Raw genomic sequence first — 25,862 nt, forward strand, 5'->3', positions numbered from 1 at the left:
GCCAAACAGGACATGGGATATAAAAAGTAATCAACCTAAAGCTCTTATCAAAATCTCTCCCAGGGAAAGATTTTAAAATTCTGTCATTGCTCAAGGAAAAATTATCGGATTATTATAAAGGAATTTCACTCACTATTCATTCTGTACACAGAGAATGCATACGTTCGTGCTAGAGGCCACAGGTAGTTTATGTCTTGAGAATTATATCTGGGAATTTTAGGCATCACATTCTTTAAGACATAAATGACATACACAGGCTTACCAAGCCCACTCCCATTATAATTATGACTCCCTATAAAGTTCCTAAACTTGGTACTAGATATAGCATGTGTGTTGTTTCATGTATTCCATGCAACAATTCTATCATGCTTGATATTACCATGTCCATTTCCCAGATCAGGAAACTGAGACTCAGAGCAATTGCCCAAAGTCCCACAAGTAAAAGCGTTAGAACCAAGATTCAAATCCAGGTGAGGGCCCCTCCAAAGTCCAGGGGACACTCAGGTAAATCAGAACCCTTCTGTGGCTCCCTTCTAGCTTCGGAGTAAAATCCAAACTCTCCCACCCCATTGCTTCAGGGGAGTATAGTATTAAAAAATATGTTTTACTCTCAGTTCTACCAAAGGAAGAGGAAGAGGCCCAGGGTGAACCCTGAGGACCACAGAAGAGGAAAAGGGCCAGCCAGGCATTTGAAAGAGAATCGTCAGCTGCAGACCCTCCTAATTAAGGCTTATTTCTCACCATTCACCCTCCCTTCCCCACCTTCAAAATATTTTTAGATAGTGGCATGACTTGAATTACAGTATCTAATTTATGCATTCGGCTATTTGCCCCTATAGGGCAATCTATCCTCTTTAATTGCGCAAAGCACACCTAATTCAGTCAGTGTGTTCAAAGTAATGTTGTGTTTGAGGAAAGCTGGTTTGGAAATTTTCTTAACTCCCTATGAGCAAACCTATCCAGGCGCTTTACTAGAAAGAGCAGGGCATAGGGCAGCACCCTGGAGCTAGAGAATACCTCGGAGGACATACAGACCAGACCTCTCCACAAAAATGAAGAAACTGAGGGCCCGTGAATGGGGGAGACCAGATCCGCTTCTCCAGCAAGTCAAGGGCAGGGGCTCCTGGTGCCCATTCCAAGGGCTCCTACTGCCCGGCCAAGGTTCATGGATTGCTTTTTGCCCAGAGAAAGCTTTATTCAGGCAACCTGAGACTCAGCGAAGGGAAAGGAAGATGGGAGTTGGACAATTATAATGGTATGGGAAAATGCTTATAATATTAAAGGGTAAAAAGTAAATTTCAAAGTTGTATTAAAAAAATACTCGATTAGGTTTTTTTTAATTAGCAAAACAACATACAGGAAATATGCCAACACATATATAGTGATTATTTCAGAGAGATGAGGTCATAGTAAGTGTTCCTATTTGCTAACAATTTTTAATATCTTCCAGATATTCTGCGATTATGTGTGTGTGTGTGTGTATAGTACAAATTTAAAAACAGAGAAAATAGAATGCCTTGCCCCAAAAAATATAGTGATAAAAGCTGTCAGGAAGAATAATCTCTTACGAGAGCTGAACCTTCCTCAGGCAACTCCCTTCCCCCAACAAGTGTCCCAGAGAGACAGGGCTGCACAGAGCTCTGGCCCTTGGCTTCCATTGTGTCTATGGCTGTTTGTGCTCTGCGGCAGCAGAGTTGAGGATGTGCAACAGTGACCTGCAAAAGTTAAAATATTTACTCTCTAACCCTTTAAGGAAAAGTTTGCCAACCCCTGATGTATTCATTTGCTAGGGCTGCTATAACAAACCATCACAGCCTGGATGATTTTCAGAAATGTATTTGCCCACAGTTCTGGAAGCTAGAAGTCCGAGATCCAGGTGTTGACAGGGTTGGTTTCTCTTAAGGCCTCTCTCCTTGCTTGTAGGTGGCCGTCTTCTCTTTGTGTCTTCCCGTGATCTACTCTCTGTCCGTGACCATGACCTAACCTCTTCAAAGGGCATCAGACATATCAAATTAGGGCCCACCCTAATGGGCCTCAGTGTAACTTTACCTCTTTCAAGACCCTGTCTTCAAATATAGTCACATTCTGAGGTACTAGAGGTTAGAACTTCCAACATATGAATATGGGAGAGACACAGTTCAGCTCCTAACACTGTGGTATAGACACTCAGTACCTGTGACATGAACTGAGTCTTTTTACCCACAGGGTTGGGCACATAGTTTGTGCTCAATAAATGGGTTTCATCCCCCACTACTCCACAGCAGTCCAAATAACTTCATTAAAGTTACAAAGGTTCATGAGGGCTATTCAAATACCAAAATGGAAATTAAAAATCTGTTTATTTTAGCCACTTTCCAACATTCATTCACTGGCTTCTGGAAAAGTCTTCCATACCCTCAATTGTGATCTTTTATATGTTGGGAAGTTTCTGTGTTGTACATTCCCCAATCAAAAAACCTCTTCTTGTGTTTTGAGTACTGACAACAGCAACATGGAAGCTGAACAAAAAGGCATGAAGCCATAATGGAAATGCTACCGCAAGGGAGCCATGCCCAAACACCAACAAAAAGGGTGTGATGTGATTTGTACATGTCTTAATTGTGAAGTGCCAAACCCCCCAAGGAAAGATGATTGTCACTCCCCTCCCTGACAGAGCACAACCACAAAACACACATTTCCAAAGCCTGACCTAGAAATTAGGCAAATGGGCGAGGGCAGATGTTGCACTAACCCCCAGAAGAGGGATGCTTATGCAGAGATGACGAGTCCAGGTGTCAGCGGCATCTTGGCAGGGACCATCTGACCCCATGATGCCCCTGACTTGCCCTCAGTAGAACTAGCCGCTCTTGACTCTGTGCTTCCATAGTCTGTATATCTCCAAGGTCTAGTGTGTTGTGGACCAAATGTTTCTGGAATGAATGACCCCAGGGCATCATGAGCATATCTTTGTTATATCAAGCACTATTTTGCATACCCTAGATGTCGGTCCTCTCTGCTGGAATGTGACTTCAACAAGATAGGACACTGGGGTTTTCTGTCTCCAGGACCTAGCACTGGCTTGTTAAATGGTGAATTTTCTTTGCATTTACAACCTCTTGTGTTTCTATGGTAGAATCAAAGAGGGGGTGTCAGAGAGAAACATGGGGTACTAACAGGTATTTAGCATATTTTCTTTGAAAGGTGTAGCTGGGTTTGAAAATACTAATTGCATATGCCATTCATTGACTACATACCTACTACCAGGCATAGTGCTTAGAGCCTTATAAATGTACTACTGTTTAATCCTCCCACTAACCCTATGGGTTTGGTACCATGATCCCCTTATGGGGGTCCACGTTGCTCAGTATTTAGGAGACTGGGTCTTGGAGTCAAACAATTTGGGTTCAGCTTCAATAGCTGAGTGGCTTTAGGTAACTCAGTTGGTCACCCTCTACTTTAATTTTGTCATCTGTAAAATGGTAAAAATAGAACCCAATTTACAGGCTTATCGTGAAGAATAAATGAGATAAGGAGAAAATATATAAGATGTATATAAAACAAATAAGATAATGTTACCAAACCAGACTTGGGTCCACTCTCCCACATGCAGTAAAGCCGATCTACTGACACCAGGTTGTGGTGAAAGAAAGTGCAGCATTTATTGAAGGGTGCCAAACAAGGAGTCCAGGGCAGCTAGTGCTCAAAAAGCCCAAACTCCTTGATGAGTTTCAGCCAAGTATTTTTAAAGGCCAGGTGAGGGAGGGGTATCCCATGGTATGTGATCAGCTCACATACAGTTCTGACTGGTTGATGGTGAGGTAACAGGACGATGTCGTAGTGGTAACATTATCAATCCTTAGGTGCCAGAAGGTCTGGGGGCTACGTTCTCATGATCATCAAGTAGTTAATTTCTTCCGTGTGGTGGTGGTTTTAGCATCTATAAAACAACTCAGGAGATGTGCATCAGATACCGTTATCTAGGTACTTCAGAGAGGAGCTAAAGCAGAGGATATGGGGGAGGGGTCTGTCCTGGGAAGGCCCCAAAGGGCCCTGTTGGGTTACAATAATGCATTTATAAAATGCTTTGTACATACTAAAAGCTCAATAAAGATAGCTATTATTATTATCATCTATTTATAAGTAGTCAAGCCAGGTTTAGGCCCAGTCTGCCTGATTCCTGTGAACTCATCCAACTCTGCCTCAGTAGATGGTTTGTTCAACTCCCAACCCTTTTAGAGAAGGCAGTAAAAAGGACAAGAGTGTTCCCAACTCTTAAAACAGCATGAGAAGACATGATTCCTCATCTATTCTTTTGGATAATATGGATTTCTTTCCAATTATCAGTTAAGGAAACTTGTTCCCACACCAAATTATTTCTTCAAAAGTTATCCTGTCTGAGAGAATTAAGATCTCAAGAGATTTAGTTTCGTTTTCTGCTTCAGGCCAGTTTAATACTCAAGGCAAAGAGGCAATGATGGTTTCTAATTGGGGTGACCATAGGACCCAGTTTGCTTAGGACAGTCTCAGCTTACTCCAGTTACCTCAGTGTAATTGGTGATAGCACTCCCTTTCACTTTCAAAAGCATCCCTATTAGGATGATAAATTACATGTCCCTTATTTATAATAGAATATGCAAAGGTTTTCAAGTCATGGAGACCTGGGTTCCAATCCTGACTCCACCACTTACTAGCTATGCTCTGTGGTAATTCATCCAACCTCTCTGAGCTTCGCATTCTCCTTTCTGTAAAATGAGGACAATACTGCATGTTGTCTAGGGTGTTGTGAAGACTCAGAAAATGAGCTGACTTTGGAAAGCACCCTAGTAAATATGCCATAAAGACGAATTATCTTTTCCTTACTTTCTTCCTTCCATTTTCACCTAACCCTATATAAGTCAGAAGAATGTGGATTCTTATTTTATAGTCTCCTAAGGACCTCTTTTGGTTATATATCCATTTCATAATTCAACTCAGCACCTATGAATGGAGAAGAACATTCCATACCCTAAATGTGGTACAGGCATTTTCACAAATAGCTCTAATACAAGGCAGCTTATAATAAGCCCTAGAGAGGAAACACAAAATACCACAGAGTTCTGAGAAGGGAGTAGTCACTCTGTTTGGGTGTTCAGGCTTCCTCCAGAAAGTAGCACTTGGGAGAGAGTCTCAAATGATGGGTGTAATTGCAACAGGTGTAGTTAAGTCAGGACACTCCAGGCAAAGGAAATAGCCTGAGGACAGGAAAGTATGGAGGGTATTCAAGGCATGCTAGTAGTCCAATTTAACTGAAATTTCGGGTAAATTGGGAACATTCTGTAGACCTTGAAAGCTAAAGTAAGCAATGGGGAACAACTGAGGGTCTGTGAGGGGGAGGGCTGATCTTACCACTGCTGAGCTTTAGGAATGGTTCTCTGGCTGCTGTTGAGTAGAACTGATTGTGGGCATCACGAAGAGGCAAGAGGTGGGGAGCCCAGTAAAGGGGCTATTATTAGAGAAGTGTTTAGTCAACTTTATAATCAAGAGTTCAGTTCACCTGACCTTCATTGCCTCCTGACCCCCAGATCCAAAGAAATCAAGTCTCTGTGAACAGGATTATAGATACTAATTTCCCGCTTTGTTACCTGGCCATCTTAAGAAGAAATTAAATTGCTTTTTCCAATTTCTCTTCATAAATCTAAGTTGATTTCTAGACAACTGGTCACAGGAGAAACTTTAAGGAGCTCACTTATCTCTAAATTCCATGATCCAGTATTTCATATGATAGAGGACATTACCTTCCTTTTCTTCCTGGAATTTTCTCTCATTTTTCACATCTCTTTCTATCTATTCTTCTAGTCCCAAAAGTGCCTTCTTCTCTAGGAGACTGACCCCAAAATGCTGACCTGCTGTGCTCTCAAAATTGCTCCCTATGAGTTGCTCCTCTTGGTAGGGAGGCTTGGCCTATGCTCCTCCCAAAGCAGAGTCTAAGACCATGTGTGTGGGTCACATCTGGGAATTGATCCCAGGGAAGGGAGAAAGAGAGAAGCAAAAATAAGGATGTGACATTGAGTTAGTCACCACAAAAGCAACTGGTTCTCAATCCTGCCAGGACCTTCCCAGAAATCTTATGAAAGCAACTCAGAGTTAACTGCCTGAGGAATGAGAGGGAGAACTTATCCTTTGGGCATCCTCATTAGTCAGGTTGGCCCCATAGGTGTTATCTCCCTTGAACTTCCTAATTGCTGTATGTGAGTAGAGCAGATTCTATAGGTATCCCACCCTGTGGTGTCTGAGAAGTCCCAAGGAAGGAGTGTAAGATACATGGCATGAAGCCCAAGGCAAGGTACTGTCCAATCATACCTACACAAAGCAGCCAAAACCTGAAAAAAAAATGGGTCATCAGAGCAGTGACTAAAATAAGGAGTTAGGCCTTGAGAATGTTGAGGTGAACCCCAAGAGGCATCCAGTACGTAAGGTTAGTCTAGGAAGAAGCCACTCTACCCTGTGCTGATCACACTGGGCCCAAATTTACAGAAGTCCCCTTTGATGGCCAGAAATCCTGAAGAGTGAAACTCTAGTTATATATCTCAAAAGAATTGAGGATTGTGGGTTTCTAATTGATGATGTCATAAGCAATATAACATAAGTATATGTTGCCTTGAGTTGTGAACTTCTTTTTGCAACAACACCAATCTTCATCTTGCCTCAGCACAGTGACCATCACTGAACCTTTCTGGTGCATATCAGGATACTGCAATTATTCTAAACACCAAGACTCACAGTTTCTTCCTCTTTCCATATTAATCACTTATTAATATCAACTAATTCTATCTTTCCAATGTCTTTCAGGTAACTTACTTTTCATTTTCTCTGTGATACTCAAATACAGACCCTTATTAACTGCTTCGTTGAATTTTTTTTTTTTTTTTTCCTTTTGACTTTGGTTGTTATCCCCTTAGGTGTCCGTGGTCCCCTGCCAGTGCCTGGTAGGTGCCCTAGTTGTGCAGAGAGGCGAATTCCTTTTCCTCCTAGTCCGCCATCTTGACTCCGCCCCACTGCTTAATTGAATTTTAAGGAGACTCCTTAATTCCATTTTCTCTTACTTTCTAATTCAGTTCTGTTCATCGGTAAAATGGGAATAGCAATAACTACTATTTTATGAGATTTTGATGGCATTAAAGTGAGATCTATGAAATAATGTGTATGAAACACTTAGCTTGTGCTTGGCATATTGGAGTACTGAAGATTGGATTTGGCTGCAAGTAGCAGAAAAACTGAAAATTACACTGGTTTAAACAAGATACAAGTAGACATTTCTTGTTCTCTTTCTTTTACACATGGGTATAATCTCATTTCCACTTATGATGTGATTACTGGTACTAGACTAGCCTTTTTACCATAAACAGCTAGAAAGCTGAACAAACTATATCAAACAACTATTTTTAGACATTGGATAAAAGGCAGTGCCTGTCCTGAAATAAGGGAAACAAAAAAGGTGAGACTAATGAGTGCCCCAGATTTCTACCTGGAGGCTTTCCCCCTGGAACAGGGAGGGAAAGAAGCAAAGCACAACAATCTTGCAAAAATAGAGTGTTCAGGGAGGCTGAAGCAGCTGAAATGCAGAGTATTATACCAAAGAAGAAGGAACTATTCAGGAAAAGAATTCCAAAAACTCAGCATAGGGATCTCCTTGAGTTTTAGACTCAACACTAAGCTTCACATAGGTAGGATAAGACTTTATGATGTTGGGGCTTCCCTGGTGGCGCAGTGGTTAAGAATCCGCCTGCCAATGCAGGAGACACGGGTTCGAGCCCTGGTCCCAGAGGATCCCACATGCTGCGGAACAGCTAAGCCCGTGTGCCACAACTACTGAGCCTGCACTCTAGGGCCCACGAGCCACAGCTACTGAAGCCCGCATGCCACAACTACTGAAGCCCGCATGCCTAGAGCCCGTGCTCCACAACAAGAGAAGCCACCGCAATGAGAAGCCTGCACACTGCAATGAAGAGTAGCCCCTGCTCGTCGCAACCAGAGAAAGCCCGTGTGCAGCAACAAATACCCCAAAGCAGCCAAAAATAAAAAATAAAAATAAAATTAAAAAAAAAAATACATTAACAAAAAAAAAAAAGACTTCATGATACCAGGCAAAGAATAAATAACAGAAAGAGAATAACTGGGAAAGCTGTAAGTCGAACAACTCCCAGAATTTGAAACACATTGAACACTCAGTTAATATTCAGTAGAGACTCCAGAAAGATCACATCTTAGGAAGAGAACTAAACTATCCTTAGAGTAAAACCTTTTGACCTGCCCTAATAAAACTTCTTGTAAAGTCTCAAAAAAACAGCATATCTGTAAGTAAATTAACTGCTTGCCAAAATCAAACTCAACACTCAAAGAGACAATAAAATCTAGACATTCAAAAACATAGCATGCATAATACCTAGCATCCAATAAAAATTGCTAGACATGTGAATAAGCAGGAAATTGTAATCTATAACAAGGGGAAAAATTAATCAATAGAAAGAGACACAGAATTTATCAATATTTTTGAATTAGCAGAGGAAGGTTTTTTAAAAGCCATAACAAATATTTTTGAGGATTTCAGGTGAAATATGAACATAAGGAAGAGAAAAATGGAAACAATTAAAAAGAAGGACAAATAAAACTTCCAGACCTGAAAACTACAATATCTGAAATAAAAATTTTCCAGATAGGCTTACCAGAAAATTAGATTCAGCAGAAAAAAAACAATCAGTAACCTTGAAGAGAAGACTATAGAAGTTATCCAACTGGGTCATATAGAGAAAGAAAGCTATAAACATAATACAGAGCCTTAATGACCTGTAGGACAATAAAAGTCATCCAATACGCATGTAACTGAAGTCTCAGAAACTGGGAGTTGGATGAAGGGATGAGAAGAATTTTTAAGGTCATAATGGCTTAAAATTTTACAAATCCAAGAATTTTACACTCCTCCAGTAGGATAAACACAAAGGAAATCACACCAATGCACATCAAAATCAAATTGCTAAACATATGCAATAAAAAAGAAATCTTAAGAGCAGTGAAAGAAAGTGACACATTACACAGAAAGGGACAAACATAAGAATGGCTGCAGACTTCTCATCAGATGCAATCCAAACCAGAAGGCAATCGAATAACATCTTCACAGAGCTAAAATAAGTCTGGAGACAGTTCATTCCAGATGTGGTACTCCATAGCGTCAGGCACCTGACGTCTTTATCTCTTATTGATTCACCATTCTCAGTGCAATGCTTTCATCATAATGAAAGACGGCTGCTCAAGCTTCAACCATCAAATCTACATTCCAGCCAGCAGAAAAGAAAAAGGGAAGAAGAATGGCACATTCCCTTTCTTTAAGAACAGTTGCTTTAAGTAGCATACAACCACTGAGTGGAACTCAGTTACATGACCCACTCAAAGGCAAGGGAGACTGGGAAATATAGTCAATTCTAGTGGCCATTACTCCACATAAAAATCTGGGTTCCGTTACTAAGGAAGATGGAGAAAGTGGATATTAGGTGACAACTAACAATCTTTGTCATGGTGCGTAGTCAATAAATGTTCATTTCTTTCCTTCCTTGATGCTGCTCTTAAGATGTTGTGTAACCTCGAGTAATCAACAAATTCTCATAGATACAATCAAACACTTGGAATTGGATCGTAAGAGTCCTTCCAGCTCTGATGGTCTTTGTTTCTGTCTTGTTGCTGGCATAAGATGATAAGAGTCAGCAATTTACAGTTTACAGGCCAAATCTGGCTCACCACTTGTTTTTAGAAATAAAGTTTTACTGGAACACAGTAATACAAATTCACTTGTACATTGTCTATGACTGCTTTCATGTTACAACAGCAGCATTAAGTTATTATGAGCGATTGTATGGCCACAAAGCCTAAAATATTTACTATCTGGCCCTTTACAAATAAAGTTCGCCAGTTCCTGCTTTAAACAAATAAATGAATCCAGGTGATGAAGCAGTTTAAGAAAACTCTGCTTTCAGCGAAGTTTGTCTTTCTTTTCTTCTATTCACTCCTTCTTTAGCTTATTTTCTGTAATTTGAAAATGAATGCAGTATGGTCTTAATTTTTGAGGATTTCAAGGGAAACAAATGCAGATACTCTGCCAAAGAAATAAGTGACGAAGTGTTTTCTTAATTCTTGAAAAAACCTTCATCTGCCCTTAAAATATCAGGTTTTAAACACAGTAATCTCCTTCATCAGAAATTATACTGCAAAAAAATTATTTTGGACCGTATCCCAAGAAAAGTGAGCACACAGGGGATAAAATCTCGGTAAAAATGCTCAAAATAGTGCTGCATTTGTAGAATATGTTCTCACATCAACGAAAAGGATCATAACCCAGGGGGCCTGAGAAAGAAGAATAAACCATGCAGGGTCTTTCTGGAACTCACGCTAAAGAAAATCCCTAGCTAGAGGACTGGGCCCTGAAGCAAGTAAGCTGAAGTTCAAATTATATGGACTAAAAAAATATATATGGCAAAGCTGGGCCTGATTCATGGCGGTTGAAGTGTAACAGCCAAAATGCCTATCGGCAGTGATGTCCAAGGTTCAGAAAATGACAGTTGTCCATAAAACTTAGAGAGGACTTATTTGGGGGGTTTCTTCGGTAATGATGGTTAGGGTCCATCACCCCAGGCAAGATTCTGGAAGATAGCAGTCAAAGTGTTCTTCCAACAGATGGCTAGAGCATTCATCAGGAACTGTGAAAGAGGCCTTAAACTTGAACTGAAGCCAAAGAGGCATGCATTTGGAGTGGGCTGCTTCTTAGTGACCACACAGAAACCCAGATTTCTCCCTCAGAGGTACCCATTATGGAAAGAACTCATTCTCTGCAGTCAGGTAGACCTGGGTTCAAACACCTGCTCACCACTCCCAAGATGTGAGCTCTAGGGTGATGTATTTGTCATCTTTTAGCCTCAGTTTCCTCATTTACAGAACGGGAGGGTTGCAATATTGTCAGGACTACTGCTGAGTAAGTGCTTGATAAATGGTAGGTGCTGCTGTTGTCACCACCATCATCATTATCATTATCGTCATCGTCATCATCATCATTTTGGTAGCCAAGATGCCAGGTCTAAAGTATCAAGGTTAGTTCTTCACTTCTGGGTCAGCCCTTGACTACGACCAGCTTGCGAGCTGAAAGGACTCAGCCAGAAGGCTGAAGACATCATTGTCTATAGAGGAGGGGAACTGAAAAATGGCAGAACCCAAGGGGTAAGAATTCTGTAGTATCTGAGCTCTTTAGAAGGACTCTGTTGTTGCCCTGGTTAAGAGCGTCCACAGAAGCGAGTGGGCAGCAAAAGCAAACAAGTGTGAGAGGGGATACAGTTGGCAGCCCACCAAACCAAGTCATTGTCCGTTGACATAAGGAGAAAATGCAATCACCCCTAGCATTCTCACTTATAGATGTGTACACACTGTGTCCAAGGCTCCCTATTACCTCTCTACCTTTGTCTCCTACTGCTCTGCCTCTTGCACAGTCTAGTCCAGCCGCCCCTGTCCTCTGGCTCTTCCTTGAATTCATCAGATTTGCTCCTGTCTCATGGCCTTTGCTGTTTCCTTAGATTGAATGGCTATTTCTTCAGATGTCACCATACCTCGCTCCCTCACTGTTAAAGTCCCTGTTCCAATCTCCTTTTCCCAAAGAGGCCATCTGTGATGTGAAATGAGACCCTTCCTCTAAACTTCAACCTCTGCCCGCTTACCTTGCTTCCTTTCTCTCCATGGCTCTCATCATTTCCCGATATGTTATACATTTATTTTCTTATGGTCTACCTCAACCTTTTAGAATGTAAACTCCACGAGGTCAGAGATTTTGCTTTGTTATTCATGTCTCTGCACCTAGAAATGTACTTGAAATATAGTAGACATGCAATAAATATTTGTTAAACTCAATATTTATTGCATGAATATAACCCCCTGCCTCCAGGGGGAAAAAAAGAAATAATTTTGTTTAAAAAGAGTAGGCAACAAATCTACAGAGAGTAGAAAAACAAATATCCTTAGCAGAAAGAATTTGAATAATGATGGGGGGAGGGGAAATAATTATCCTAGAAAATGTAAGCTATGGGCACTGTTGTAGTTGAAAACATCATAGTTCTGAGCATCTTTGTGGCCAAGGCAAAAAAGAGAGAAGTAAAGTCAATGATAATCAAAGAAGAAGGCTTTTTTTTTTTTTAATCAGTAGCACCCTTAATTATTATTTATTTATTTATTTATTTTTTTGGCTGTGTTGGGTCTTCGTTTCTGTGCAAGGGCTTCCTCTAGTTGCGGCAAGTGGGGGCCACTCTTCATAGCGGTGCGCGGGCCTCTCACCATCGCGGCCTCTCTTGTTGCGGAGCACAGGCTCCAGACGCGCAGGCTCAGTAGTTGTGGCTCACGGGCCTAGTTGCTCCGCGGCATGTGGGATCCTCCCAGACCAGGGCTTGAACCCATGTCCCCTGCATTAGCAGGCAGATTCTCAACCATTGCACTGCCAGGGAAGCCAAGAAGGCTTTTTTAAGAAAAAAAAAGCACATCTTAAGTCACTGATTTTCAAACATGTTAAGAGTGAAAAACATTTTCCCCCAATGAAATCTTATCAAGAGCCCCAATAAGAAAATCAAAAGTCTATTTAGCTTCAATTTATTCTTATGTGCAAAATGTAACATTGACTTATAAAGTCAATGAGAATAATGAGGTTATGAAGTTACAGACTTAACATCAACCTCCGCATTCATTTTACTTCTCTACATTGTGTAGTTCTGCCAGTCTCCAGAATACCCTTCTTTGCACACATACGTAGCTACAAATGACGCATTTTTAATGGCTTGTCTTGCAACCTCAGGATGTTCCTCAAATCATCTGATCCAACAGCTCCAAAGAGCAGCAGCAGGAAACTGTTTTCAAACTTGAATCACTAATGACCTCCAGCAGCACCTTGTATTTTTTTACATACGTCTGAAATAGAGAAAGGGAATCCCCCCAAAGTTACAATAAACAACAAAACTATTCCTAACTCAATATTACCCCAAAATACAATATTTAAAATGTGATTGCTACTTTTATTCAACTGTGCACTTTGTTCTTATGGAGCTACTTTTATTCAACTGTGCAGTTTGGTCTTATGGAGCCAAGAATAGAGGCACAGGAGCCTTGCTGGGAATAGGTCACAGCATTCTCTTCAGCAGACCCGGGCTGGAGAGTTAATAAATTCCCATGAATAACATGCACAAGCCTGATTTTTTTTTTTTTCCTTTGGTCATGAGGCATGGGGGATCTTAGCTTCCTGACCAGGGATCGAACCTGCACCCCCTGCATTGGAAGGTGAAGTCTTAACCACTGGACTGCCGGGGAAGTCCCAAGCCTGACTTTTAACAGCCAAAAAATGCAGAGCTGCAACTGGCCTGATCAATGACACATATGCAAGAACTTCCAAGTATGCACTAAAATCTCTGTATAGACGAAGGAAATCAGTCCTTCATCTATCATGTGTGCTGTACGCGTGCATGTCTGTGTGTATGTGCCTGTATATTCACACATATTTTCTAAATATTTAATTTATTTATTTATTTATTTTTGGCTGCATTGGGTCTTCGTTGCGGCGAGCGGGGGCTATTCTTGTTGTGGTGCGCAGGCTTCTCATTGTGGTGACTTCTCTTGTTGCGGAGCATGGGCTGTAGGCGTGCGGGCTTCAGTAGTTGCGGCACCCAGGCTCAGTAGTTGTGGCTCATGGGCTTCGTTGTTCCGTGGCATGTGGATTCTTCCTGGACCAGGGATCGAACCCGTGTCCCCTGCATTGGCAGGAGGATTCTTAACAACTGTGCCACCAGGGAAGTCCTAAATATTTATCTTTAAGGTTTAATTTTTTATTAACCTGGAATATATTTTCATGTAACGAATGAGGAAGGGGATCTAGCTTTATGTTTCTGTCCTGATGGCTAGACATTTGTCCCAAAATATTTATTGAATTTATCCTTTTTTTTTAATGCCACCTTTACTTAATAAATTTTCATCTGTTTAGGTTCTATTTCAAGGTCTCCTTTTTCTGTTTCTTTAGAAAACAATAAAACTTTTAAAATTCAAATTCAAGGGGACTTCCCTGGTGGCACAGTGGTTAAGAATCCACCTGGCAATGCAGGGGACACGGGTTCGATCCCTGGTCTGGGAAGATCCCACATGCCACGGAGCAACTAAGCCTGTGTACCACAACTACTGCGCCTGCACTCTAGAGCCTATGAGCCACAACTACTGAGTCCACGTGCCACAACTACTGAAGCCCGCGCACCTAGAGCCAGTGCTCCGCAACAAGAGAAGCCACTGCAATGAGAAGCCCACACACCGCAATGAAGAGTAGCCCCCTCTCCACAACTAGAGAAAGCCCGCGTGCAGCAACGAAGACCCAATGCAGCCAAAAATAAATAAATAAAATTAAATTAAAAAAAAAATTCAAATTCAAATTGAGCATTTGGAGGACCCTGCAGCACCTCTGCGTGATTCTGAGGTTTCTACATTAGTTTTACATTAGTGCACTTAATTGAGCTGATTTCATAGGCAGCTGTAACAGGGACCTCTGTTCTCAGCAATCAAGTATACCACAAATTCCAAACCCCTTCTACTCCAACTTCTCGCCCAGCTCAGGAATCCCAGCCACAGCATCCCAATCAGAGGGCCAGCCAGCCTCTGTTGGAGCATTTTCAGAACAAGATGCTCAACACCTAACACAGTTGCCTATTTTATTGTTGGATAGTGTTGACAGCTAGAGAATTCTTCCTTTTATCTGCTTCCTTGAATTTCCACCAATTGATCTAACCCTGTTATCCACAACCTCACAGAACAGGCCTAATTCCTTTCCCATCTGCCCTTCTACTTGAAGACAGAGAGAATATCTCCCCTTGGACTTCTCTGATTCATGCTCTTAATCTCTAGCTCCTTCAAAGGGTGCTGGGAAATCCCAAAAGATGGGGGCAGAACTTTTAAAATTAGGTGTTTGTAGTGAAAAGAGTACTAAACTTAGGGTCAAAATAGCTGAGTTTAAATCTCAGCTATATGACCTTGAATTAATCTTTCAAATTCCCTGAGCCTCAGTTTCCTTACCTATAAAATGGGTATGATGGTCATTATTATGATTATGATCAACATGAAAGAGATTTGATACTGACAACTACAGCATCAACAATATGGTGTGACTTTGCCCTGGAGGAATTGTAAAGGTGAGAATAGATCTCCCTCTCTCACCTGCCTCATCCCTACCACCTCTACATCCTTAGGCAGATTCTTACTGCTCTGACTTCATGCCCAAGTAATATTTTTTACTCCAATATCCAAGAGGGGAAAACAAGTCACAGCCAGAATTTAACCAGTGTATCGGTGTATTGGTTTATTTCCCCATCTACACAGGACAGTGTTTGCAGTGTAATAGAAATGCCTTTTCCTTCTCACTGCTGTCAGGCTAAGTTGGTTTCCCATCTCACATTCTAGAACTGATTCCAAATGTTGGTCATAATTATCAGGGCTGAAAAGGAGGCAGACTTAATCCTTCCAGAGTTTGGTGGTTCACCAAGGGGAAGGGAAAAGCCTGGGAGGACAGGCTGAGATAAAATGTGCATGTCTTTCTGCTAACTCCTTCACAGGAAAGCGGAATTTTACTCACATGGGTAATGAAATAGACACGGGTTGCTCTGTTAGGTTTACTACCTTGTTTGCAAACAAGACAATTCATAAAATTAGCGCCATGAAAGTTTCAGGGGAGAAAGCTGCACCCTGAAGTTTCCCCACAGTTCCTTAAGGTAATTCACGTGCTCGTCATATTTTGAGAGACTCAGCCAGGCTTGAACGGTGCAGTAGGTGTTTCCCGTACTCAGTGGTTTATGAATATTTAAAGGTAATAAATGTCAAATTAAGTGTTCAATGATGTTCTTTACATGTAAAAGTCCTTGAGAAGGCTCTGTTAAAGATGAAGCTGATACCAATTTCAAAATGTCTTTATTCTTTTTACTTTGAGGACGAGAAGATGTCTTTTAATGCAGTGGGGATTTTGTGGCTTCTGAGTCCTAAGTTCTAACAGTGGTAGCAGTAGGAATTTGAATTTGTTCTTTAGAGTTTTAGGATTCGTCAAAAAGATGTTGTTTCCACTAACAAAAAGAGAAAACTTTAGATGGAAATTTCCCCCTACTTTAACTCTTGCCAGCTTTCTGGAATTAATCTAGCTACAGAAAAGGAATCCAAGCAAGGCTGCTGATTCCTGGCAAAGAAACCTCGGGATTTAGCTTTGGACACAGCTGGGTTCACTGTCTCTGTGACTTCTTAGCTCGGTAACCTTGGGCAAGTCCTTCAACCTCTCTGAGCCACAGATTTCCCTATCTGTAATCTACCTCATGGGCAGCTGTGAGGCTCCAGTGGCATAAATTCAATGAGACAGCAGGTGTAAAAGTAACTGACACACTGATACTCAATATATGCTTGTTACAAAATTGTAATTACTAAAGATATTCACTGTCCAATCTACTCTGTATGTGAAGACTAAAACTTCAGCAAATGAAGGAGTCTCCAGACGGTCAATAAGACGTGCTCTTATAGCAACAGCATGAGAATACAGGTGGAAGTTGTCAAGTTCCATCAATGCAACTTATACTTCACTTAATTTAACTTAATTGCAGTCAGTTGCCATACAACAGAGCTCATATCTACCCTGAGTTAAGAACTCACTATTGGGGAGCAGAGCCCTGGACTTGGAATCAGACAACCCGATCTCACGTTCTCCACCTTTATCTGGGTGAACTTAATCATGACCTTGCTTGTCTCTGAGTGAGGATGACACCACCTGTAAGTGTTGACATGTGAATCCAATAACAGGCCTGCGTAAGCCGTGAAGCATCACTGTTTTAGTTGTCTCTTACAGCCCAAAAAATAGGACCCCCAAACTTATTGGCTTCAAACAACGAAGTTTATTATTTCACAGTTTTTGTGGCTTAGCCGGGTCGTTTGGCTCGGGGTCTCTGACAGGCTGCAGTAAAGGTGAGGGGATTCCACAGGGGGTGAAGAACAGGAGGCCGTAATCACTGAGAACCATTTTAGAAGCTTCCTACCCAGCCACCCAGATCTGAAAGGTCAGCATTCCCATCTCATTATGAGCATGCCTGTTCTCCTCCATGAAAACTTTGGCCATTTCTTTCTTTTTTTTAACATCTTTATTGAAGTATAATTGCTTTACAATGGTGTGTTAGCTTCTGCTGTATAACAAAGTGAATCAGCTATATGTATGCATATATCCCCATATCCCCTCCCTCTTGTGTCTCCCTCCCACCCTCCCTATCCCACCCCTCTAGGTGGTCACAGAGCACCGAGCTGATCTCCCTGGGCTATGCGGCTGCTTCCCACTAGCTAGCTATTTTACATTTGGTAGTGTATATATGTCCACGCCACTCTCTCGTCTCAACTCCCGTTGCCCCGATAGACTGAAACACCCAACTGAACTCTTTAGCTCACCTTAGCCCACAAGAAGCCTTACAATAAAAATACATATTATACAATGAATTACATAGCATGTGATGAAGCATAAAAAGAGGAATTCATAAATACATAAAGGGTAAAAGTCAAAAATTGGGGCTTGAGAAAGAACACAAATATAAATGCTGAACAAATCTATAAAGATCTCTGAGATCCGGCTCTGAGCTTCTTGGCAGCCGAAACCAAAGGGAGACCCGGTTGGTTATAGTCTTAATCGTCAGAGAAAGAAGTAGAACTGTTTCTCAAGAGATAGAAAGTATTTAAGTATTTCCTAGCAGTTAATAGTTTTTTAAAAAATTCCATATGAGGTGCACCAAACGATGTAGTGAATGGTGACCTTAACAACTTCCCCACAGAAATGCAGAAAACAGTTTCATAAGGCAAATCTTCTATCATTTCTCAATAAAAGCCTAGGGTATAGCTGCCAAATGCAAAGAAAGTAAGATAAAATTCAAAGCCTTCTGATGGTTTGGCTTGATCCAGGAACAGGATCTAGAGTGCTTGCGATGTCAAATAGGTCTTCTCTTGAATGCCAAGCCCAGGTGATTGATAGTGACTGCCACACGCAGTAGAGTAAGAAGGATTGTGAGCCCTGTATGAGCTCCACAGGAAGGAGTGTGGTGATCCGTTAGTGATGTCTGACACAGACACAGGAATAAGGTGAGATGGCACAGGCTCTCTGAATAGGGACCCTGGGCTGGGGCAGAAGTCCTTACTCCAGTTTCTTTTGACTGGAGCCCCCTGATGTATGTCAAAAAACACTGCAGCCCAGCTGTCACCTCTGTCTTCTTCCTAGATGTAAAAGGACTCAGAGACAACAAAGAATTAAGAGGGCAGAAATAACAATTAAAATAGGGCCAATCATTACTTAGATAATAACAAAATAATCAATAAAAATCCAATTTAACAGTGATTCTGCATACTATATTTCATCAAATCTAAAATGCCACCAAGGACTCACAACTATCCTATGTACATGAATAAAGGAAACAATTCCACTAATTCAACTGTGGCACAATGCTTCTTTAATATCTATGTATCTTAGAAATAAGGCATATTGTGATTGGTGAAAGAGTGTCAGCAATGGAAAATTCCATCCAACTCCAGATGACACAGATATGCTCTGGGAACGAAGAGCCCTGTGTCTCTGAGACATCCCTGGATGCCCTCTGCGTGTGTGTGTGTCTGTGTGTCTGTGTGTGTATGTGTGTGTCTGTGTGTGTATGTGTGTGTGTGCGTGCTCCCTCTGTATCAGTGCTTCAGGGGAGGAGAGAGGCCCCGCTTACCAGTATCTCAAGATCTTGTCCCATTGATTCTTCCATTTAATCCTTCAGTTACTACCTACTACGTGCACAGTCTGATTCTACCTATAGTCTCGAGAGGGTGTCACAGACATCAGAGAGCTAGAGATTGAACTCAGAAATTCTTATTCTTAAAGCCCTAGACTTCACACTTCTTCTAAGAAAAATTTCTTCTAAGACAAACTTCTAAGTTCGGTTAGTTTTGTTTCCCTGACCATATTATGTAAAACTTTCTAAGTAGACTTTTAAAAAGCAAATAGTTCATGTGTAACTGCCTAAAGAAACCATTTTTGATTTAGAGGTAGAGATAAAGTTTCAACATAGACGCCTAGTACGTACGTAGCAGGTACTACATCAGTGAAGGTGCTGCTTTTCCAGGCTCTGACTTCTCTGCAAGTTGTGATTAATCAAAGGGATGTCCCTCCACTGAGCAGTGTTAATTAGTTGGACACAACACAGAGACCTCCCAGCACGGGAACTGCCCGCTCTGTCCCCACTGTGCCTGACTCAGGCCCGCCCGCGGTTGCAGGGAATGAGTTCTCTTGCACAGAGAAGGATCCCCACTGATCCAAATAAGACACCCTGATCGAGCAGTGCTTCCAACAAAGGAGCCAGGATGCTGGACCCTGTGAAGGCAGAGATAAGAGAAGCCAGCAGTCGTAATCCTGGGAGCGTTCCCCACAATACTCCCCATATAACACTCTCCCAGGTGTGTACATTCTGCTTCCCATTCTTTAAAAGTCCGAGACAAGAAATTACATTCTCTGACGGTGACATCCCCAGAAAATGACCACCTAGAGAAGCCATCCACTTCCACCAGCTCCCTCTGGGCCCTTCTGCTGTAACAGGCACTATGGTGGGTCCCCAGAAGGACTCAGGGATAATGTCACCCAGTCCCTTCCCCCAGGAAGCATGTGGTCTGGCAGAGAAGTCAGACAAGTGACCAAGAGGAGGGGAAAAATATCACTGCAATTTACAGCATAAATTAACAATAGCCACTTCTGCTTGTTTGTACTGGGATTATCTCATTCCTAAACTGCTCCCTTGCCCTCACTGAGATAGGCAGGGGAGGCATGAACCCAAATTCCAAAGTCCCTGCCAATTTTTTACTTCTGCTAAATGATAGGGCTCGTGTAAATAGCTCATTGTTTAGCAAAGCGTATTTTTGAGTCTTTGGACATGGCAAGGTGGGCCTTTCAGAGCCTGGGGATGGGAGTGGGGAGCAGTAAGGGGACTGAGTAGAGAGGAGCCTGGAAAAGGTGAAAAGCCTGAGGGGAATGCGGCAGAGCAACCTGGGCCAATAAATGGCTTCAAATGTTCTCTTCCCCATTTGTAGTAATATAGAACCAAGACAGACTGAAGGAATGGTGAGATGCTCCAGTAACTGAAAGTGTTAAACAGAAACAGAACCTTGGAGGTAGAAGGAACTAAGAAAACCACATTCTCTCTTTTCTCTCTCTCTCTCTCTCTTTCTCTCTGTCTCTTTCTCTGTGTCTGTCTCTCTCTCTCTCTCTCTCACACACACACACACACACACACACACACACACACTCAAAGTCCTCAGAGAGGTAGTCTTTGGGGCTCCCACTGCCCATGAATGGGGTTCGAGCCAACTTAACTTGAATGTCCAGCCTCAACTGGCATCTTGGTTACGTATAAAACCAACTAAAATGCAGCGCAGGATGAAAGGTGCGCTAAAGAAAAGGCAGATAACATACTCTGAACTTGTTGGGACAAAATGTTTTGAACTTCATAGAAGAAACTGTTCATTCATCCTGGACAGTGGGGTGTATAGATGGGGTAGTTAATGGGACCTTTAACCTCGAACACTATTGACCAGCTTTTGGCAATTCTCTTCTGTCAGAAAAATGGGAGGGATTCATCAAGTGAAGTGTCGTGGTTAAGAACTCAGGCCCCAAAATTAAAGTCCCAGGTTCAAATCCTGTGCCCTGGGGAAAACTGCTTGGATTTTCTGTTAATAAATCGTGGTCTCCTCCTCTATAAGATATGGATGATTGTGGTTCTCAACATTAAATGAGATGCTGTCATGTGTTTCACACAGTGTATCTCACAGAGTAAGGATTCCCTAAGGGTTGGTTCTTCTAAAGCGCCAGCTGGCCTCCCTAGGTTCAGGCTGAAGAATCATTAGCCACACTGAAATCAGTCACCTCCTGCTTCTCAGCTGGAAGGCAGGTACACAGAGGTGTCCTTGTGAGAAGTAGCTCCTTCACAAATCAGAGCCTGCAGGTCCAGTGTCTGTCCTTGGGCACTTCTATTTGCCCTGTTGCTGTAAACCACTATTTGCTTTTTCTGTCCAAGGTGTTTCAAGATATATGACGTACCTCTCCCAAGCAGTAGTTACATGGGATTTTCCTGAAGGGTGACTGTCTATCTCCTCCAGGAGCCTTCAAAGGCAGCTGAGTTAAGTGCATGTCAAACACATTGCCTTACATGTTCAGCCAGACCACCCCAAACAAACTGGTCAAGATGCACGCAGGTATTTTAAACTTATGCAGTAACACTTCCACGGAAGGAAATTCAATTCTATTTTTATAGATTATTACTAGTATTATCACTATTGTTGTCACCAAAATCACCATCCAATATACATCAGTTTCCTGAGGCTGCCCAACAAAGTACTAAAAAACAACAGAAATTTATTCTCACAGAGTTCTGGAAGCTAGCAGTCTGAAATCAAGGTGTTGGCAGGGTTGGTTCTTTTCTGCAGGCTCCGGGAGAAGAATCTGTCCTGGGAGTCTCTCCTAGAGTCTGGTGGTTGCCAGCAATCTTCACTGTTCCTTAGCCTGTGGGTGTATCAATCCAATCTCTGCCTCTGTCTTCACATGGTACCCTTCTCTCTGTGTCTCTGTGTCTTAATTTCCCTCTTCTTATAGGACACCAGTCACTGGAGTAGGGCCCATCCTAACTCAGTATGACCTCATCTTAATGAGATTACACCCGCAAAGACGCTATTTCCAAATAAGGTCAATTCACAGGTTCTAGGTAGACATGAACTTTGGTGGAGAGATAATATTCAACCCAAAACACAAGGTAATGACTATTTTGGAAGTTCCAAATTTGTGGCAAACATTGGAGATAGTAGTGATGGAAAGCTACAAGTCTTTTTGAGATTTTATGACCCATGACATAAAAGGGTCTGTCTGACCCTTTGTTGGTTTTACAGATGAAGAAACTGAGGTCTCAAAGTCACACTGTAAATGAACAGCATAACTGGGTCTAGGGCCCAAGTTCTTGATCTCTAGTTTAATGCATTCTCCTGTACTTCTGCTGCATCTCATAATATTAGGATACACATTATAATTTATGTTTCAGTATGTGAATTCTGTCTTCTGAATCAAGTTAGACACTCTTTCTTATAGACTCTTTCTTTTTATAGGAATAAAACAATGTGTAGTTCATAGGCCTGGTCTGAAAATTAAATGAGAAACTACACATAAAGCACAGCTGGAAACATAGTAAGTGTTGGATTAATGGTAACCAGTATGATAACTGTGCCTTTTCTATCTTTGGTTTCCTCCAAACTGAAACACACAGCAGGATACACAGTCAATGATCAATAAAACTGTGGAGTATGGTAACTTGAATTACATTACTCTTCTCTTTAACGCTGCCATTACCAGTGACGTTGTCCACTGCTATCATGATATTTGAGGTTGGGCTCTATTCAATTCACTAGCCATTTATTGAGCTGTTCCTATGCATCAGGCACTTACCTAGGCATTGACAAATGATACAAAGGGCTACAGATAGAAAAAGATACAGTCCTTGCCATCAAAGAACTCGGCATCTTCTGGTGTATTCATAGTGAGCCGCCATTCAATCACAGCACGGTGGATGCCACGGAAGAACGCAAAGTATGGTGCTTTGACAGAGCAGACAATATGATAGATTCTGCCTGGGGAACAGAGAAGGGTTTTTACAGAAATGCTCTTAGAATGGAACCCCCAAGAGAAGTAGGAATTTGCCGGATGGAAATAGCATCCCAGGCAGAGAAAATAGCAAAAGCATAAGCGTTCTGATGTGAAAGTCCATGGTGGATTTGAGTTGTAGGAGATACTCTAATAAAAACAGACAAGTGGTATGTGTTGGAAGGAGATGAAGAGAGCAGTGGGAGATAGAAAGACTAAGCTGAGACCACTGTGAAGGCCCCTGCAGGAGCAGGACAGAGAGGACAGACAGACCTTCAGTGTCTGACTCCACCTTGATTTCACTGCCAGCCCCACCACTTGCCAGAAGGGTTCTTCAAGCAGGTGAATTCACCTCTTTAAGTCTCCATTCCCATCTATAAAGTGGGGGTAAAAATGTCTTCCACACATGAAGATTAAATAAGATAATGAAAATAAAGTTTTAGGCCCAATGCAATAAACAATGGCCACTGCTATTTTTAAAAATGAACTTTCATTTTTCTGAGCAAACATTGATTCTTTGAAGTAAGAAGTCATTGGAGGGTTCAAGCAAGAAATTAACAAGGCAGGCCCGGAGATAGAAGGACACCACTAAGGGCAGCCAGAGGCTGCGAGGAGAGGCAGATGGCATCAGGCTAGACCAGGACACTGGCGAGGAGTATGGGGTAGCTGGGATGGATAGAACGGGTAGCAACAGAATAGAACCGACAGGACTCAGTGACTGATCGGATAAGAAGTACAGACCCAGGGTGGACTCACATTTCTGAATTTGGAGACTAAGTGTCATTAATGAGGTCACAAAACTCAAGAGGAAGAGAAAGTTCTGGAAGGGGAAGTGATGTGTTCAGTTCTGAGCACCTTGATATTAAAGGATCTGTGGACAGCTGGATAAAGATTCTCAGCGTGATGCTGGCTCTAGAGCCGGAGACACCAGTGTCCTCGTCACACGGGTGGTAGCTCTTGCCTTGGCCCAGGCAAGAGCACGCCCATCATGAGTGTGCAGAGAGAGGAGAAGCAGGTGGGAGATTCCACCTGGGGAACCTGACACGGAGGAGATAAGACAGAGGAGAGCCAGCAGAGGAAAGTACAGTGGCAAAGTCACCTGTTGACTCTCCCACTCAGAGTCACTGTATTTGAGAGCTGAAAGGACCCATAGACATCCTGTAACTCAACCTCTTCATGAACACGTAAGGGAACGGATAGGAAACGTGACTTACCCAAGGTAACACAGCACAACAGTACTCCTGGCAGGACTAGAATAGAAGTCACCTGACTTCAGCCCAGGGCTCCCTCCACCACCCTGGCTGCAGTCTTTGCCTAGACACTGCCAGCATGGAGTTCTCTCCCCCTTAGGTAGGTGCTTAAGGGTGCTGACATTTTTCCCTGCTCTGAAGCAGGCTTATTTCTCTCAGTCTGGAAGAAGGACAGGGTGACAGCTTCCAGTCAGCTAATGAACCAGTAGCAGTTGTCTGCCACGACTTCTTAATTTCCCCCAAATGTGAGTTCTCCACACATAGCCACAGCTTCAGGCAAAACACATTGCAGTCCCAGCGAGATGCCCGGAAACCAGGGGGAGACTGATGGGGGCTCCTGGTGTGCAATCTGTGACTCTGTCCTCGAGTTGAATCCGGAGGTTATGATTAGAAACCAGAATAAACAGGATAATCAGTATTTCCTTCTGACGCATGTAGAGTCAAGACTGTCGGAGAGACCTGGCCCTCTCGAGACTTCTGAGGGCTCTGAGCGGCAGCAAAGGGGCAGTGGACACCAAGGGAGAATTCGCAGGGACCTCCCTACCCTGGTCTGTGCATCCTCAACACCGAGGTTGGCAGGTCAAGGGTAATACCTATTGGCACCTAACTGCCAATGCGAGGGATTGTTCTATACTAAGCAAACAGTAAGGGATAAAGCTGTGATTAGACAAAACCCTACCCAAAGGGCATATTACAAGTGTTTAGGGACTGTTTGGATGAATTCAGTACCTTTAATCCCAATCTATCTCCTGACTCACATATCCAGTGGTGTATAGGATATCTCCATTAAAATACACAAAAAGCATCTCTCAAAAGCGCACTTGTGTTTCCTGCTCCTTGACCACAAACCTGCTGCACCCATGGTCTCCCATGTGTACCCAAATGGAAACTCTTTCCATTCAAGGGCTCAGGCCAAAAACACTGGAGCTCTCCTGGATCCCTGTGTTTCTCTCACTCCCCACAGCCTCCACCAGCAAGTCCTGTTGGTTCTCCCTTCAACGTATACCCTGAATCAGACCGTCTCTCCTGTCCTCCATCACTGCTGGCCCACATGGGGCCACCATCAGCTCCTCCCACCCCAGGCCAAGAGCCCCCTTGCTTGTCTGCCTGGTCCTGCTCTCCCCTCATCCCACGGTCTGCTCTCCGTCTGGCAGCCAGAGTGGGCCTTCTGAACCATAATCAGAGAGGACACTCCCCGCTCTCCATCTTCCAAAGGTGCTGCACTGCTCTTCCCTCTGCACAATCTTCAGATATTCACGTGGCTCACTCCATCCGTTCTTTCGGGTCTCTGCTCTTGGCATCTCCTCAAAGAGGCCTTCCCTGACACCCTATTTAAATAACCCCCCAGACACTCTCCCTCCTCTTCTCCCACTTGATTTTTTTCCTGAGCATTTATCTCTACCAGATATTACATATTTATCTGTGCATCAACCCCACTGGAATGTAAACTCACTAAGGGCAGGGAGTTTTTCTATCTGTGCACAATTCTATCTCCAGCACCTAAATAATACTTGTCACATAGTGAGCGCTCAATAAACATCTGTTAGAGGAAGGGAGGAAGGAAGGTAAAAAATATGTTGTAGATGAGGTCGTTTAACCCTCAAAAACGAAGAAGGCTGGGCAAGTTCTTTTCCTACTGTGCATTCCCCCCAGAACTTAGCAGAATTAGACAAGGCACACATAGTAGGGACTTTATAACTAAAGGGTGATTGATCAACATGTAATCACTAGTTTTCACTCTGCCAAACACCTTCGATATTTAGAAAATTTTACAGAGCCAGATCAAATTTGTATTATTTCAGAGAATTACTACTGGTACCCCCTTTTAAGCAATATTATGTTGACTGTTCATCACTATCTCTTAATTACTTGACTATAAAAGTTCAGAATTT

The 25,862-nt window shown here is 42.5% G+C and overlaps 1 long non-coding RNA gene across 1 annotated transcript; it reads right to left on the reverse strand.

Moving 5' to 3' along the window:
• Positions 1 to 1,869: 1,869 nt before the first annotated feature.
• On the reverse strand, positions 1,870 to 25,208 carry LOC118898916. The gene is made up of 3 exons (XR_005020856.1): positions 25,195 to 25,208; positions 16,898 to 16,904; positions 1,870 to 1,944 (listed from the first exon to the last, which is right to left on the reverse strand). It is a non-coding gene; the product is annotated as an uncharacterized LOC118898916 (long non-coding RNA).
• Between the last annotated feature and the right edge of the window lie 654 nt (positions 25,209 to 25,862).

Source organism: Balaenoptera musculus, chromosome 8, assembly GCF_009873245.2.
Source record: "Balaenoptera musculus isolate JJ_BM4_2016_0621 chromosome 8, mBalMus1.pri.v3, whole genome shotgun sequence".
Lineage (NCBI taxonomy): Eukaryota > Metazoa > Chordata > Mammalia > Artiodactyla > Balaenopteridae > Balaenoptera > Balaenoptera musculus.